A 16,352-nucleotide genomic window follows, 5' to 3' on the forward strand; every position below is an offset into this window, starting at 1 on the left:
GGTTGAGAACCTTTCCACTGTGCCATGTTAATGATTCAAGGTCTCCCCTCCAGATGCCAGTGAAAGATTTAGTTATGGTATAGTGATGGTAGCAATCATAAAGCAACAGGTACTCTGACACTAAATGACTACAGTGTTTATCTTTCTCTGGGTTAAAGAAGTGCTGATGCAAAAGTTCACAGGGAGTTGCGTGGTTTGAAGAGCTGGTAATGGAAGGAGGGCTGGTCCTCAGCCAAGCTGCAGCATCTCCATGCTGCTCTGAGTCAACACCAGGCACAGAAATGACAGGAATGGGGCAGGGAAAGAAAGAGAATCATCAGGGTTTTTTGAAGCTCTGAAAGGTTCTGAGTTAATAGTTCAGCTGGAGAAACATACTTTTTTCAATGAAAGGGATGAACCTGAGGTTTTAGAAAATACATTATAAAATATTTTATGTATATTTCGTTTATTGATAATGTCTCTATTCCTATGGAGTTATTATATAGTGTTTTGGTTTTTTTTTTTTTTAATCTCTATTGATAAAATAGACTAAAATAAGGTGCTAAAAATGAACTCCTGGGGATAGCTATGAATGAAGAAATTACACTTTGTTTATGACTGAGAGATGAGGCTGTGTGCAAAGCTGATCCAACAGAGGTTTTTTCATTGCATTTTGTTTCAAGTAGGGATGTTCCGCAGCATGGCTCTGATGTTTACTGTGTAAGTACTTTATTTTACTACAGCAAGTGTATTATTCTCTATCACTCCTCTTATTTTCTGTCATAAAGGTCAATATTTCCCCCAATGGAAATCACATACCACCTCTGTGATTGTTGTAGCTTTTATGAAAGTGTAGTGATAAAGTAATATCTGCACTGTTAGAGACTGTTTGGGTAGCTTTAGGTTTGGGACAGTCTGTAAGGAAAAAAAAATTCCATTGACTCCATATTCCGATTCCCTTCAATATCAGTGGGAATCTTTACCCTTTTTGGTGTCCAGGAGAAAAACACAGCTGCCACTGAAAATTCAATAGCATTTGAAACTGCTAGCTTTGAAATCCTATAATCCGCTCATTTAAAAGTGCAATTTTAAAGGAAGGAAAAACAATAATTATTTTGTTTGAATGATTTTAGAGTTTTCAGTCTGAACAATTTCTTCAAAGATTATTTCAAATTTTATTCAGAAAAGAGCTGATGCAATTAGTGGGAATATTATTTGAAAATGTATTTATGTGTCAAATCATATGTAGCAGAATTTGAATGAAACAAGTTCAAGTTCGATGGTGTATCCTGTGGTGCTCTTCAAAAAATATTAACCACCTTTACGCTGTACAAGTGAAAATTATTATTCCAGAGAATATTATTATACTGCACTGCTCCTGTAGCTATAACAGTACCCAGTGTACTGTAAATGATGGGGAAAATACTTCTCTACACAATAAGAATCACACTATGGTTTTAATTAAGTGCTCCATTTCAGTGGAATATGGATTTCAACTGGATAATAGCCCCTATCAGCAAGATAAATGCTAATTCATAGGCAGGAAGTTATAGAAAATAAGCATCCAAGCAAAGTGTTGAACCATTAGCTAGTTGCAGTGTTCAGTGTCACTGACATTATTGCTATTGTATCTAACAATTCACGTAGAAATAAGAACATAATAAGTAAGAGACTACAGTGGCAGGTGGACCCCATGTTGAAATAGAGGGCTTGTAACAGCTTTGAGAGTATAAAAAGATCCCTTTTGATTTGGCCTTGAATCACATACCTTTTAGTCCTGAGGCAGCCTGAAACCACTCTCTTGTACAATCCTACAAAGTTCTGGTAGTCCTGATATTAGCGAAACGTCTGAGATCAGTACAAATGTCCAAACAAGCCACATAGACTCCTCCTTGTATAACGGTAGTGGGTCTATCAAAGGGTGCTTATAATGGAGCAACAAACCAAGACACCAGCTTGGGAGAATGTGGTCAGGGTGGAGACACAAAGAAACGGAGCAGTGTTATAGAAGCAGGAAAGAAACATTGAGTCGTGTACTTCATGTACATGTTAACGTCATGTTTGATCATGAGGGGGCGTTAATGAAGTCTCAAGTTAACTAGAAATTTTACTTCAACAAAACACACCGAAAACAGACAATTCCCTAAATACTTGCAAACTACCTTCTTTTTAACACCTTGTTGTGTCAGCTCTCCAAGCTGTGACGCTCCCGTAGGAAATGCAAGGCAGAAGCGAAGAGCCCGTTTCATGGCCACTGAACGCTTGCTTGCCCAAGTGGGGCACCGGCCCCACAACGCCTCGCTAGGTATGGCTACTGTACTGGCAACCGCGGGGGCCAAAAGTTGCTAGCTCGTCCCTTGTATTTTCAGGAATCCTCCTTTAATTTCTGGGGTTCACTGGGACACAGAGGAGCCGCTGGGGCTGGCCCCGAGGTGCTGGCAGCAGGCCGGCGGGAGCAGACCTCGCGGTTGTGGCACCTTCTGCCTCCCGCGGGGCTCGGCCTTTCATCCTCAGGCTGTTGGCCCGGCTGTACCGTGGGGGTCAGAGCAGGCTCAGAGGGAGAGGGGCCCAGAGCGTCCAGAGAAGGGACCAGGCTGGGGTCTTGCTGAAGAGGCAGGGGGTTATGCTTTTTTGGAGAAGGACAGGGGTCCCAGCCAGGGGAGATGAGGGGTGTGGGTGGGTTGGTGAAAGTCCTGCTCTGGGTGGGTGATGCGGTACAGGGGAGGGGAAGGAGAGGGTGGGGACAAGTATGGGTGTGCTGTGTGGCCCAGGGCAAAATTTGGAGGAGCTGTTGCTGCAGGTGATACTGGATTAGGTCTGCTTCCCCTCAGATTGTAATCTCAGACTCTATTTTTTTTTCTTTCAAGAAAGTCTGTTTATAATAACAGGTTCTGACATATGTTTCTTTTTACAAATGTGATGAGCGGTTGTAATACAATTCCCTATAAACAGTGCCTGTGCAAAGACGGAAGGGGCTGAGTTAAAGTTGTGCAGATAATGGAATTTCCTCTGTTTCTTAATATAGCTCTGATTGACTCTGAGAGCACATAGCATGTTTTTAATCTGGTGGTTTTGTCAAGCAAAGTGTGTCACCACCCTCTACCCCCTCCCTCCACACCTTTGCCACCTGCAGGTGACAGTTCCTCGACATCAGCTGTGCTGCTGGCTGGTGCCTGGGTGGCTGGTGCTTTGCAGTGCAGGCCCTGGGGCTGAGTCCCTGGCAGGTCTCCTCTGGCCAGCTGCAGATAAGAAATGGTGGTGCATCTTAAATCTAAACCAATGACTGCTTATGTGGAGCGCTTTCTAATTGCGGGCATATTTTCTGCTCTTTAGCAGAAAATGACTGGATGATCTTTTCTTCCTTATGTTTTGGATAGTACCAGACTGCAGTGCTATTATAGCATGTTTAGTAATGGACTCTGGAGAGGGACAGTGCTGATAAAATGGTATATTATGCAGTAATCTGTTAAACTCTTCCCTAACTAAACTCAGCAATGGATCTGCAGGTATTACAAATGTGTGTAAGATCTTCTGTAGATTTGGAAATTAGAAAAAAAAAATCATTAATTAATAGCAATGTAAAATAATTTTATTCCAGTTTAGATATAAAATTATCAGCTCTAATAAGATTGGCATGTCTCCGTGGCTGTTAATGAAGCATGCTAGTGTACCCTGTTCTTGGAGTTAGACCTCTGTGGAAGTGTATGAGCATTATGTTAAACTCTCAAAGGGAAATGTAATACCAGCAGCAGCAATCACATGTTGTTTCATAATTCAGGCACAAAGAATTCTTCTCCATATAGCAATGAGAACTTTGAACTTCACTGAATTTACTATTGCCCAGTAAATGTTGTAAAGAAATGGGGTACTCTTAGGTTTTGTATGGTTATTTTAGGGAACAACAGGTATATTGAAATTTCTGAACAACACTTCCAGTCTGTAGGGTATTAAGTCAGCTGTTAGATTTTTCTCTTTGTCCCAAGTTAAAGATAACGTTTTATGCTTAGCCTTTAAAAAAGGATGTTGTTTCTTTAGCATAAGCAAACCCAGACTCATTGAAGAGTTGGCTGCTGTGCTGGGTTTCTGTGGCAGACTTTTTGCTAGCAGGGGAGGGAGCTACAGCAGTGGCCCCTGTGAGAAGCTTCTGAAGCAGCCCCGCTGTTGTAGTTCAGCGCTGGGAGGACTGGAACACGCGGGGGTGACCCACGCCAGATCAGCATGAGAACAGCTGCAGCCCGTGGGGAGGACTCCCTGTGAAGGTTCGTGGGGGACTGTCTCCAACGGGAAGGGAGCCACATGGAGCAGTGGAAGAATGTGCAGCGTTCACCCACCCTCCCCCGAAGGAAGGGGAGGTGAGCTGACTGTAACCCCCAATCCCCTGCCCCCTGCATGGCTTGGGGAGGAGGGAGAGAGATTGGGAGCAGAGCTGAGCCCGGGAAGAAGGGAGATTAGGGGAGGTGTTTTGGGATGTGGTGGTGCTTCTCACTATCCTACCTTGTCTGTTAAGTGTTGACTTTGTTAGTGTTTGAATTAGTAGTGTTCTTTTTTTCTTCCCCCCCTTACAAGTTTGCCTTTTGTCACCCCTCTCTGTCCTTACTTGGATTCCTGATCCATTTTGCTCCATTTTCTCTTTCCTGTTCCTGAGAGGGGAAGGGGTGAGTGAACTGCTGGTGGTGCTTAGTTGCCTTCTGGGCTCAAACCATAACAGCTATGATGCCAAAGAAGGTGAAATAAGTGGAATGTAGGTAACTTTGGAGAACAGCTATTTTTATTAAAGATTGCAGTTTGACACATTCAGATTTTTCTATCTGCCAACATCTGTTTTTGAGATTTGCTTTTTTTTTTTTTTTTTTCCTTAGCAACTGAATTCACGAATGGGTAGACAGAATGAAGTAGTTTTTATTAAACACTAATTAAAATATATGGTACTCTTTCAAATGAAAGAAATAATGACTGTGTCTAAAACATTCACCTCCTGAAAAAGGGACTAAAGCATAAGACCTTTTGCTGGTGTTGGCTGAAGTAAATTCAATCAGTATCAGACAAGCTAGACTGCAGTCTAAGGTAATCAGGAATACAATGAGCCATGCCAATTACACAGGACAAGAAGTAATTTGTATATAGATCACTTTTGTTAACGGGACCAATTTGGATTCCTGTAGTAGCTTCGAGACCTGATTTTGGTCTTGTGCCAGTCTTAGTTCCTTGCTTTTGATTTTTTGACTGGCAAAACTAGATCCAACATATACCTTTTATCTAGAGACAACTGTGTGTCTCCCAATATCAAAACACATTGTGAAATGACATAGGGCAGCTTGTTTGCAGCCTTGCCATGGGTGATCTGCTTCACGGAAAGTACTGTGGACTACCATTTAGAAAAAAATGTGCATATAAAACGAAGTATGTTCAGAGCTTTATCTGGAAAGGCACCCCACTCATTCAACGCCCTGTTTTAGATCAAGTGAGAGAAACTACCAGCTCAGAAGATAGAGCACATATACCATCTTCTCATGCTCCAGGTAAATTATATTCTCAGTATGATATCCAACCTGTCATGAGGAGTAACTGAAACAATCAAACCCCTCATTTGAATGAAGAAAATGTAATAAGAACTGTGAAGATCCATGTAGCAAAGCAAAAATTTGTAACCTGTGTTAGCAAGACAGAAATCTTTGTTTTGTTCACTATGATGAGAAGAGATCCAGGCCATATCTTCTGTGTATCTTTATGACCCGCATATCAGGTGTATAACTGGAATATAAATTGTCATTAACTAGTTTGGCTACTAGAGATCTCATTTTTAGCAAAGGGTGACACAGGCTAGGGTGACTCCTTAATAGGTTTCCCCCTCTACCTTCACAGGAGTGTTAGTGTTTATTTTAACCCTCTGAATTTTGTGAGATAAGGAAAAAGTTTTTTTTTCTGAAGGATATTATATCTGATCATGTGGATCTGAGATCTCAGGAAATATATAGTTGCATAAAGGTGGCAACTGCAAGTCAGAAACACAGTGTTTACTTTAATCGATATTTCTGAGGGTAAGTGCTGCCCAAAACTCTGGAGGACCAGTTGTGCATGAAGTTAGCTAAGATTTTACTTAGCTTGTCAGAACATCAGTGATGCTCATATTTAGAGATGCTCTCTTTTATTAAGGAGTCTCATTCTGGCTTGTATACTTTGACTGCTTCTAAGCTATATTTATGGTTAACTATAAAAATTTTCCCATAAATTTGTCAGTGAGCAAAGGTAAAATCAATGAACTCTGGTGATTGCTATCAGCGCCCCATAAAAGCTGATGTGTTTTTTTTTCTTCTCCTTTTGCTCTTAATTGCAATGATGTAGGTTTGAGTCCTCTTGAAAACCCTAGAATGCAGAATGTTTATGTTATCTTTCACATAAAATTATTAATATGAGTGAAAGCTTCTTTAGTAGAAACTTCTATGAAAAGCTCTAAGTCAAAATCCAAAGCCTGGAAATTAAAATACTTTCACATTTCAAATAGCTTCCTACTTGTCAGTAAATATAACCATACCATATTTCAAACATTACCAAACAACTTTAAAATTTTATGCTGCTTTCTTACTCAAATGAAGCTATGCTTATTTTAGATATATCTTTGATACGTTTCACAGGCTTATTATAGAAAGGTTTAATTTTCTTTTGAGTATTTTTTTCAGACACCTCATTTAAAAACTGAAACAGCATTTTAGTTATTTCATGTGGAGTTGCAGCCCTGATCAGTGCTTTTTTTTGCTGCAGTAATTAAACTGTGGATTTAATTAAACTGTGAATGGAGTTAGAGGAGAATTTATTACAGAAATTTGTGCCACAGTTGCTGACTGCTTCTTGATGCAAGCAGTGGTCCTTTGCTCTCTTACCATTGAAGCTTGGTCTTCTGCCAAGCCTATTTTCAGGTATGGGTCTGACATCCACCTCCTTAATAGCATTCTCCTCTTCCAAATTAGATGTAGCTTTGACCACTGATGCCATAATAAGCAGTAACTAGCTGTGGAGGTGGTGCCAACAAATTATTTTCATTGCCAATTTACTTGATCAGACTATGTTGGAAGTTCTTAAGTAGCAAATTCAAGGTTTGAAGAATTATTTTCTAGCGATTTTATTATAAAAGCATTTAGTAAGAGGCTGACAGGTCTTGATTTCTTTTCAATATTGTAACTGTGAAAGACTTACTTTTTGTTAATGTTTAGTGTTCATTATTGTAAGGCATTTGTTTTGAAGTGAAGGATTTAGTGGAAACAGCTAGCAGGTATTCAGGTGACTTCGGTGTAGCCTGCTGAGTAGGAGCTCTGAAGGCCTGGTCGTTGGAAACACAGGGCATAGTAATGCAGGGGGAATTTAGACTGTCAGTGTCAAAGCTTGTAAAATTGTTAGTTTATGAATTGGAGCTCAGGTTGCCTAGAATCACATTAGAATAAATACAAGACTGCGTGTGAGTATTGGATGAATATAGTGCAACACCTGGAATGATATTACTGTCCTGAAAGCAGTGAGATTTTATGTAATGTCAGTGATCAGCAGCTAGGCTAGTTCTCACAGGTTTATGATTGGGTAATCCTGTATGTTTATTCATGGTAAGTGGAGTTTTTTGAGTCGGGGGTGGGAGGGCTTATTTGTTTGGATTTTTTTCCCCCAATCATTCTCAAGAAGAGAGAAGGTTCATGTAACTGGCTCCCACTTTTCATATGTATTGAGACTGTAAAAGGAGAGATTTGACTTGTAGTAGATTATTCCACTCATTGACTAATGAACCGAATTCTTAATGGAATTGTTTGAGAGAGGAAAATGAGAGTTTAATCCTGCAGGCTCAGCACTTGCCTGAGTACAGGTATGACACATGACTGAAGGTGATTTATAAAGGAGTTAAAAGCATGTCAGAGGGGACGGGTCTGGAGTATTGAAGACTATTCTAAATTCTGATTTACCTGCATTTCAGTAAACTTGACAAATAGCAGTGAAGTCTATAAATTTCTTGGGGAGACCTTTTGGTTTGTTTCCCATCAGATTTGCAAGACCTAATCAGACTTGGTAACAGGTCAGCAAGTATGATCTAGTGTTTGAAGAGGACACCCAGAGCAAAGTCCATTTGTAGTACAATTGTTTCTCATCCAGCACATGGACCATTAATCACTGGCTCTATTGTTTAAGCCTGATAAGATGTAGGCCTTGCTAACCACTGTGCTATTGAAGAGGAGATGAGAGATTGATAAGAGGTAAATGTCCTGCCCCAGAAGGCACCAGAGTCTGGATGATTGCCCAAGAAGCATTAAGTGGGGGGAAAAAAAAAAAACTGTGGTTGCTGGGGGAACTTGCTCCCCTCACCTGTAAGAAACATGCGTGCTAATTTACACGATAAGCAAGGCTAATTCAAATATAACTAACCAATAGCTGGTGGAATGATAATTATGGACCAATGAGTGTAAATTTAGGTTTTTACTAATCGTGTAACAAGATAAATAGGCTGTAGCCCCTTTGTGTTATTCTAGCTTTGTGGAATTACCCCCTAGCACGCATATTTGCACAACTATGGAATAACTGATATCTCAGCTCTGTGTGTGAGATTGGCTTTTGCACACTGGGTAATGAACCCTGTTTGAGGGACAACACACTGAACTCTTCTGACAGAAAACTGTTATCTTGCAACTTGCAGGTTGCAAGACTCCCTTTTGGAGAATGATGCTTTTCTCTGCCTTGTGGCCTACCCTTACTTCCTAATAAGGTATTGCTGCATCATGTGTGTTCTTTCCGTTCTGTTTGACAGGTGCCTCTGTGATGAGTGAAACCAAGGACAAAGCACGTAAAGTCAGCTGAACCAGGTGAGCTTGAACTGAAGAACTTTTAAGAGTATGGTGTGCCTCAGCATAGCCCTTGCTTTCAGCTGAGAATTTGGGCCAACTGTAATGAGACAGTTAAGTGACTAATTGTGAAGATTAAGCACCTACTGGGATTTTCAAAATCATTATGTTGTCTACTGTTAGCTTTAAGTACCTTTACAAATCAAGCCCTGGTCCTCAAATTTGCATTTAGGTGCCTAACTGCCATGGAAGTCAATGGAGTCTGAAAATAAGCATAGATAACAACGGAGGTTCACTCCTGGGTTCTGGGTTATTTTTAAATTTATTTTTCATTTATTGCTATTAAAACTATGTAGCTTAAAAATACAAATAGCTCTCTCAATGCTTGCAAGGTGTTGATGTGGTTTGTTTTTGGTTACATGAGACATCTAACTTGTGTGTTCTGAGTAGCCCATAAAGTGTTAAAGAGAACTTAAATGCTTAACTCCAGTCCATTGATTCGAAGCCTCATGAACAAAGTAGGGTAGTGAAGACATTTGCCCTTTCTACCCCATTCCCCTGAGTGTTGACTCTTACTGTGGAAGACAGCAGGTTTTCAACTCAGCATTAATCTTCAGACAAGGCAGAACTTTTCCTTCCTAAATCTGTATTTAGGTCCTTGCATTTTAGCAGTCTGATGCTAAGAAATGATGAAGTGTTGCATGTACTAGGGTAGTCCTGGCTTAATTTTCAAAGATGCTTAGTATCTGCCACTTTTTTATTAGAAACCAACCATGAACATGTAGTTTTCAAAACCTTTGGCCTGCTCATAACACAGTGTGGTATTGGGGTAACATGAAGGAAAGGTGGATTTCTGTTTTGGCTGGGTGTTCTTTCATAACAGATGATTCTTATTGTTGGGGTTGTTGAAATATTTTGCTTTGTGCAACATAATGGGAGGGAAAAGTAGTTTTCAGGCTTTCTCTATTAGGTGAAAATAACCGCTGGATGTCTGAATGGCTTGATTAAAAGAAGTGAGACAATCAGTTGTGCAAAAGAAACCAGGAAATTGCTTCACAATGTTGTTATAATACTGAGTGAAACATTCTGCTTACAGTAGTGACTAAGGAATTTTATATCCTAGTTATTTTACTTTATTTTCTCTTTAGAATAAATGTTTAACCCTGTTTAATAAAAAATCTATATGTTTGTTGAGACTTTGATTTGGTAATTACAAATAATAGGGAGAAATAGACAATGTATTGGAATATGAGTAATTTTCTTTGATTAAAATTGTGGTGTTATAGTGTATAGTAGAAATTTCATTTAGGGTAGTATCTAGATAATGTGTTAGATCTGTAACAACTTCTGGCTCCAAGAATCTCTGGTGTGGTTGGAGTTCTACTTACTTCATTGATGCTAACTCAGATGGCATCGTCTGACAAGATAGAGAAAAATGGTCTGGAATTGTATTAGGTTTTGAAAAGGAAGTCATCCAAGAAAACAAGCAGAAGATACTGGAAATGAATTGATGATTCGACAAGTGGTTTAGATGAAGGGTTTGGGGTTGCAGAGGATTTGGATTTTTTTAATTCTTTTTTATACTCTGGAGCTTGGAGGAGAGAGGGATCAAAACTTTGGATCCTTTGTTTCAGTAGATGGTTAATCAATTTTTAGGGTAGAACTAGCACGAGAAGATAACACATGGGAACATTCCTTGTAAAATAAACATGAGAGGTTAGAGAATAGCCTTGGCACCAAAGGACACAAGATTCCTTGATTGACAAAATACTAAGAGAGTGGTCTTGGTGATAAAGAAGTGGGACTGAAAATCCTTGTTTGTGAGATTAAATATGATGTTATTGGTATGATGGAGACCTAGAAGAGACACATGACTACAGTGTTGAAATCCATGGCACAGAAAGCATCCGGTGGGAAAACAGTCCAACTGTTGCTTTTTGTCATGTAAAAGTCAGAAGGAAATGATCTGGAAAATTTAGAATCAAATCCCAACAAGTGAAGTGTGGTGTGATAGTACATAGTGCTGTCAGCAAATCAGCAGATAGTTCTTAAGGAAAGCATTTATCTTAGATCTGTCCCTGATATATAGAAAACTGTTCTCTACTAGCACTGGAGATGTCTTGTGGAACACATTTTACCAGCACTAAAATCTGTGTAGCTTAAAATGATTGATTGAAGTGGCTTAACTCTAAAAAGGCTCTGGGAAGTTTTATATTAAAATGTCTCTCTGACATTCGTGCATATTGTTTGTTTGTTTGTTTTTAATAATCTTAGAACATTGGGGAATTCCAGAGGCAGAAGTAATGCTAAAGTTTTGTCACTGGATAAGTGGATTTACTGTCAAGTAAGTCTGGCATCCATACCAAGGGAATGGTTGATGTGAGACTTGATTGATAAAGAGTTTAAGGAGTGGAATATAATGTTAATCTACATGGACTTGTGGGAAAAAGACCTTAACAATTTAGGCATCACTTTATTGAGGTTACATGTTTGGTTGAGAAAGGAAATAGTGTAAAGTCTGTAATAGATGTTGCCAGAGTCCAATATTCTCAGACCAGGTACTTTTAGATATTCCATGCATGGAGAGTGTAGTGTTTAATGTCAAGAAATTTGATGTTACATGTGATTTTTGATTTAGCACTGAAAACACAATAAAAATGTAAATTACACTTAGAAAAATATAACAATTTCAATAAACAGTTCACTCACAATACCAATGTGATTCCCATAACCGGTCTTAACAATATGCTCATGGTCAAGATGCAGGGAATCCTCAATTGTCAGGAAGGAGTACATGAGTTGAAGCCAGCTCAACCCTGTTGCTCTGTTTGAAAGTATTTTGTTACTTTTTTATACTCTGAGCCACATATTCACTCCCCCCATCCTGGTCTGGCTAAGTTGGGGAGGTATTTACACAACCACTTGGTCCACTCAACTGTTGACAACTGTTTATCTTAATCAAAGGCCACCCTCTGATCCTGCTTGTGTTGAGATAAAGTCAGTTTTGTGTTATTCTCTGAGCTTCCTGGGCACATCACCCTTGTCCATCTCCTCTGAGTGTTTTTCCATTATAGGAGTTAATTCAGTGACTCACGTTTCTACTCTTAGGGGTTTAGTCACTCACAGATAACTGTAGGGGTTTGAACTCAATAACCCATGGTATTTTGATTAAAAAATAGCATTTCCATGTCTCGTGTTAAATGGAATCAAACAGATTAATGTGTCTTGAAATATAATTGTAAACAGACAATAATTTTTACACATCTGTGTTTCTAGTGGAGTGCCTAAAGGGACTGCTTTTTAATCCTAAGGTATTTTAAATTTTTGTTTTAATCTGCAAGCAAAAATGCAAAATCATCACAAATTTAAGTTTGCAGACAACTCCAGTCTGGGAGAAGTGGGTCAGTGGCAAAGAGAACAAGCTGACTGCTCTGAGTAATGCTGCATCACTTAGTAAGCCAGGCACAAGGAGACAGTGTTCAGTATGGCCAAGTGTGAAATCAGGCTTGTGTCAAGGAACAACAAACACACTTAAGACATGGGAATCTCTGTCCTGTGGAAAAACTTAAGGGTACAGACCAATGTCACGTGGAATGGTTAAGGCAGAAAATCTGAGTGATAACCAATTCACCACTATCAGCCTGATCAGGTTCAATATATTAAACTGCTACGATTCGGATACACTAATAGTGGACTGCACCTTCAGTCTAGTCGTGCTCACGAGCTAGCACGGCCACTCTTTGGTCGCATTCAGTGAGAAACTGAAATGACTAGCTACTTAAATGGTACAGTTTATTTAAATGACAGATATAGAAGTTCTTATGATTGCCGGTGATAAATTCACTGTCTGCAAAGCACATGCAAATAAGAGTATATATAAAGTGTGCAACAAAGTTATAACAATACAACCAGGCTATGAAAAATAGCAAAGAGGCTTTCTAGAAAAATTTCCAAGTTTTTAAGTCTTACCCAAAGGCCTCCCTATGGGGAGGGAAAGAGAGGCTCAGCCCATTGACTGGTTCCAGAAGTTCATACAGTGGTGTTTTCCCCCACCTTCCCTTCTTTCCTGGGCTATTTTTTACCTTCAAGGTGGAGTTTGAGTGACTCTATTCATAATTACATTTATTATGATTGGAGTAAAATTCTCTAGCCTCACATTTAAAGGTATAGATTACAAAAACTCATGGTGCAGACTCAAGGAGGAGTGGTCGCACCTTGGAGGCGGGTAGCCTTTGGGATGGAGGTGTGTTTTGGTATTATAATGACATTATAATGAGCAAAGTTCCCACAAAGGACAGCATTTTGTCAAAATCTGACAGGACGTTGGCTCAGGGTGACCAGTATGCAGCTTATCAGTTCTGTAGTACCACCTCATCTCTGTACCTGCTGTACCATCACAGGGAGAGACTGTGAGCTCTCCAGCCCGCTTCGCTCCCCGTGTTGCTTTGCAAGCAATGTTGTCCTGGGAATCGCAGATGATGTGGTAGATTCTTTGCATACCAGCTGCAGCTGCATTTTACCCCAGCCGCTTTTTTGATTTTATACCTTTCCTTAATGTGTGAACAATGTAGTATTTTGGTCATTTTAGTAATTATTCCACAACCAGTTGAAAAAGACTTAAAGTATGACCTTGAAGGCTAATATAACAGTTGGATTTAAAAGCAGATGAATACAGGACTGAAGTGGAGAAAGTCACGGTGCTTGTCATACTGCAGTCAGGGTAGCAAAATGCAGGAGCAACTCATCCCCTGGTGTGTTCTCCATTGCCAGGAATTTTCATCAAGAGTGGCTGTTTCTCTGAAAAACTTCTTAGCTCAGATTAATTTGGGAAAATGTGTTTTTGCACACCAGCTGAGGCTCCACTCCTCTCATCAGTTAGACCTGCTGCATGACAGAAAACTGTTTCTCTCACTCCTGGTTTGTGAAAGCAGTGGCCAAGGTTACCTTTACAATGTGGTCGAAGAGTTATTTTTGCTTACTGGGGCACTACAAAGCAAATAGACTGTCTTACTATGTTAAATTAAATCCATGTCTACAGTATGGAGATTTGAATAAGTTTTGCACATTATCGTAGCGAAATACTGGAGGTTGTGAAGTTTCTCAGGTGGATCATCTTTCCAGTGTCTTTCTGATGTTCTACCACATGAGTCTCTCTTTATAAGCTCTTATATGCCATGCAGAAATAATTTCCTTTACCTAGTTGAAGAGCTGTGTCGTACTTGTCACAGAGAGCTAATGCTCTGCTTTCTCTCCTTCTTTTTCTGTTCTTCATACTGCCTTCATCTAGTAGTCATCACTAAATTATGTTCAACCGAAATAACACTTTTATTTGCTACAAGTTTAGTTAGTTTTCAGTTCCTCCTTTGCCAACTTATTTGGCCAAATCTCTAGTGTTATGTGAAAACCAGTGCCTCCTATTGATAATATTTATAGCTTTAATATGAAGTGCTGCAAACATTTTAGGAATTTAACATTATTACATTTGAACCCTCTCCATTGGCAGGTAATTTGTGAATACTGAAATGCATTTTAGTGGGCTTTAAAATCTGCTAGGTTTTTCATGTACAAAATTTGTGAGAATCTTTTTGTGTCACTGCCACAAGTATGTTCAGAATGAGTGTGTATATATATATGAATGAAGGTTGATAATGCTTGATAACTTCTAGGTGAGGATTTATATTCATGAAAGTATATAACCACAGAAGTATCTGCACATAAATATACATCTGTGAGAATGGAATTTGTTAAATAAAGCATGCAGCAATCTATAGCTATAGGAAGATAGCACTGCTATCTGATGAAGCTAATGGCTTCACCACTGTGTTTTATTAACATCTTTTAGTTCTTTTCTGAGCTTCTTAAGAAAGAGAAAGCAAGCATCTGATTTCACATCTTTCATGAGAGGTGTCTATTGATTTATTTTTCCCTAGACTCTTTTCACAGTTTTTGGGCAGTTGGCCAAAGCAGTATCTTTCACCCTTCCTATGTGTCTCTTGGTACCTTATGCTAACCTAACCAAACCAACTGAGAAATTTGGCATCATGGGTAAATGCTTATATATGGTTGCATTATTTTTATATATAAGTGTAATAAATACATATATTTATATATACTATTTATATATATAAAATATTGCTTACTTTTTGTGGCTGTCATAAGTGACCAAGAAAATTCAAGGTAAATACCTTTTAGTTGTTTTTTCCAGGTGAGATTGTGTGGAAAGCTTATCTGAACGTGTTCAGTGTGTGCGTTATCAAGAATTATTGAATGGGCATCTTTCAAACTTAAGTAAAGATCTATAATAAAATCAAAGTTATTATTTTAAAGGCAATCTTTGTTAAAGCTATAACTGACAAAAGGTTACATGAAGTACTCATTTAGAAAGATGTTGCTTTTTTCTGATCAGTGATAATGGTAAGATTAAGATAGGGTTTGTCTGCACACAGATTTATTCAATTTCACTATATTGGTTAAAGTAAAGCAATATAAATTGTTGTGGACAGACTTAGTTAAGAAAGGCTGCTCCTAATTAAATTGAGCTATACTGAATATCTGGCTTTAATGGAAATAAGAGGTTCCACATACTTGTTGGCAGCAATTTACCTTATGTAGTTTAAAATTTAACAGAAGCAAATTATAGTGTAGATGGTCTTTTATAGATTTGAACTATAAACATGGGAGTAGAATCTCAGCTGGTGATATATGCCTGATGAAGTTCTCACTGTGTTCATTGCGGTACCTGCAACCTCCCTCCTTTCCCAGGTATTTTGTGCTACTTTTACTGAATGCACACAGTGGGGATAGGTGAATTCCTGGTGAACCTGAGTTTTGACTAGGTACCTAGGGAGACTTAATTGCCATTCCAAAGCCATGCTTCAAATGTTTCAGCGTGGTGCCTCCTCCTGATGAGGACAGGTTGAAAATCCTGTCCTTTTGCACTTGTGCATGTTGTCCCTGGAATATTCCGTTGTGCTTCTGCAGGGTGGAGTTTCATATATTTAAACGATGGGCACCAGTATATTGCCCAGTGGATTGGGAAACCTTGCATAACGACACATTTCTGAGAGTAGCATTGGCAGTTACATGCATCTGCTCATATAATAAGCAACCATGAAATTGGTTTGCTTAATTAAAAGCAACTCCCAGTCCTCCAAAACAATCACCCTTTTACAAATGTAGAAAGTCTTTAACAGAAAGGCAGATGTGTGCGTTTATCAGATTTCCCTAACTCTGTGAGCCTTGTAAACCTATGAAAAAGAGTTTATGGGTATGTAGTTAGAGATGTGCTAAGAAACTTACCTGCATGAGTGTTGCTACTTTCCACAACAACTGTAGCAGTGATAGAAATTCATATGTGTGCGCTAAAATGTTGATGCTGGTAACTTCTTGCACATGAGGCATCCTGTGATGTTAGCAGAAGGTCCTGGTGATACAGAGGGCTGTCAAAGTGAAGCAGATACTAAGGGTTAGTAGCATGTACATGTAAATGTCGAGAAAGATATTATATAAGGGTGTTGGTTTTTTTAATGCATGGAGAACACAGAACATTAAATTGGATTT

Source organism: Tyto alba, unplaced genomic scaffold, assembly GCF_018691265.1.
Source record: "Tyto alba isolate M040663 unplaced genomic scaffold, T.alba_DEE_v4.0 Super-Scaffold_16, whole genome shotgun sequence".
Lineage (NCBI taxonomy): Eukaryota > Metazoa > Chordata > Aves > Strigiformes > Tytonidae > Tyto > Tyto alba.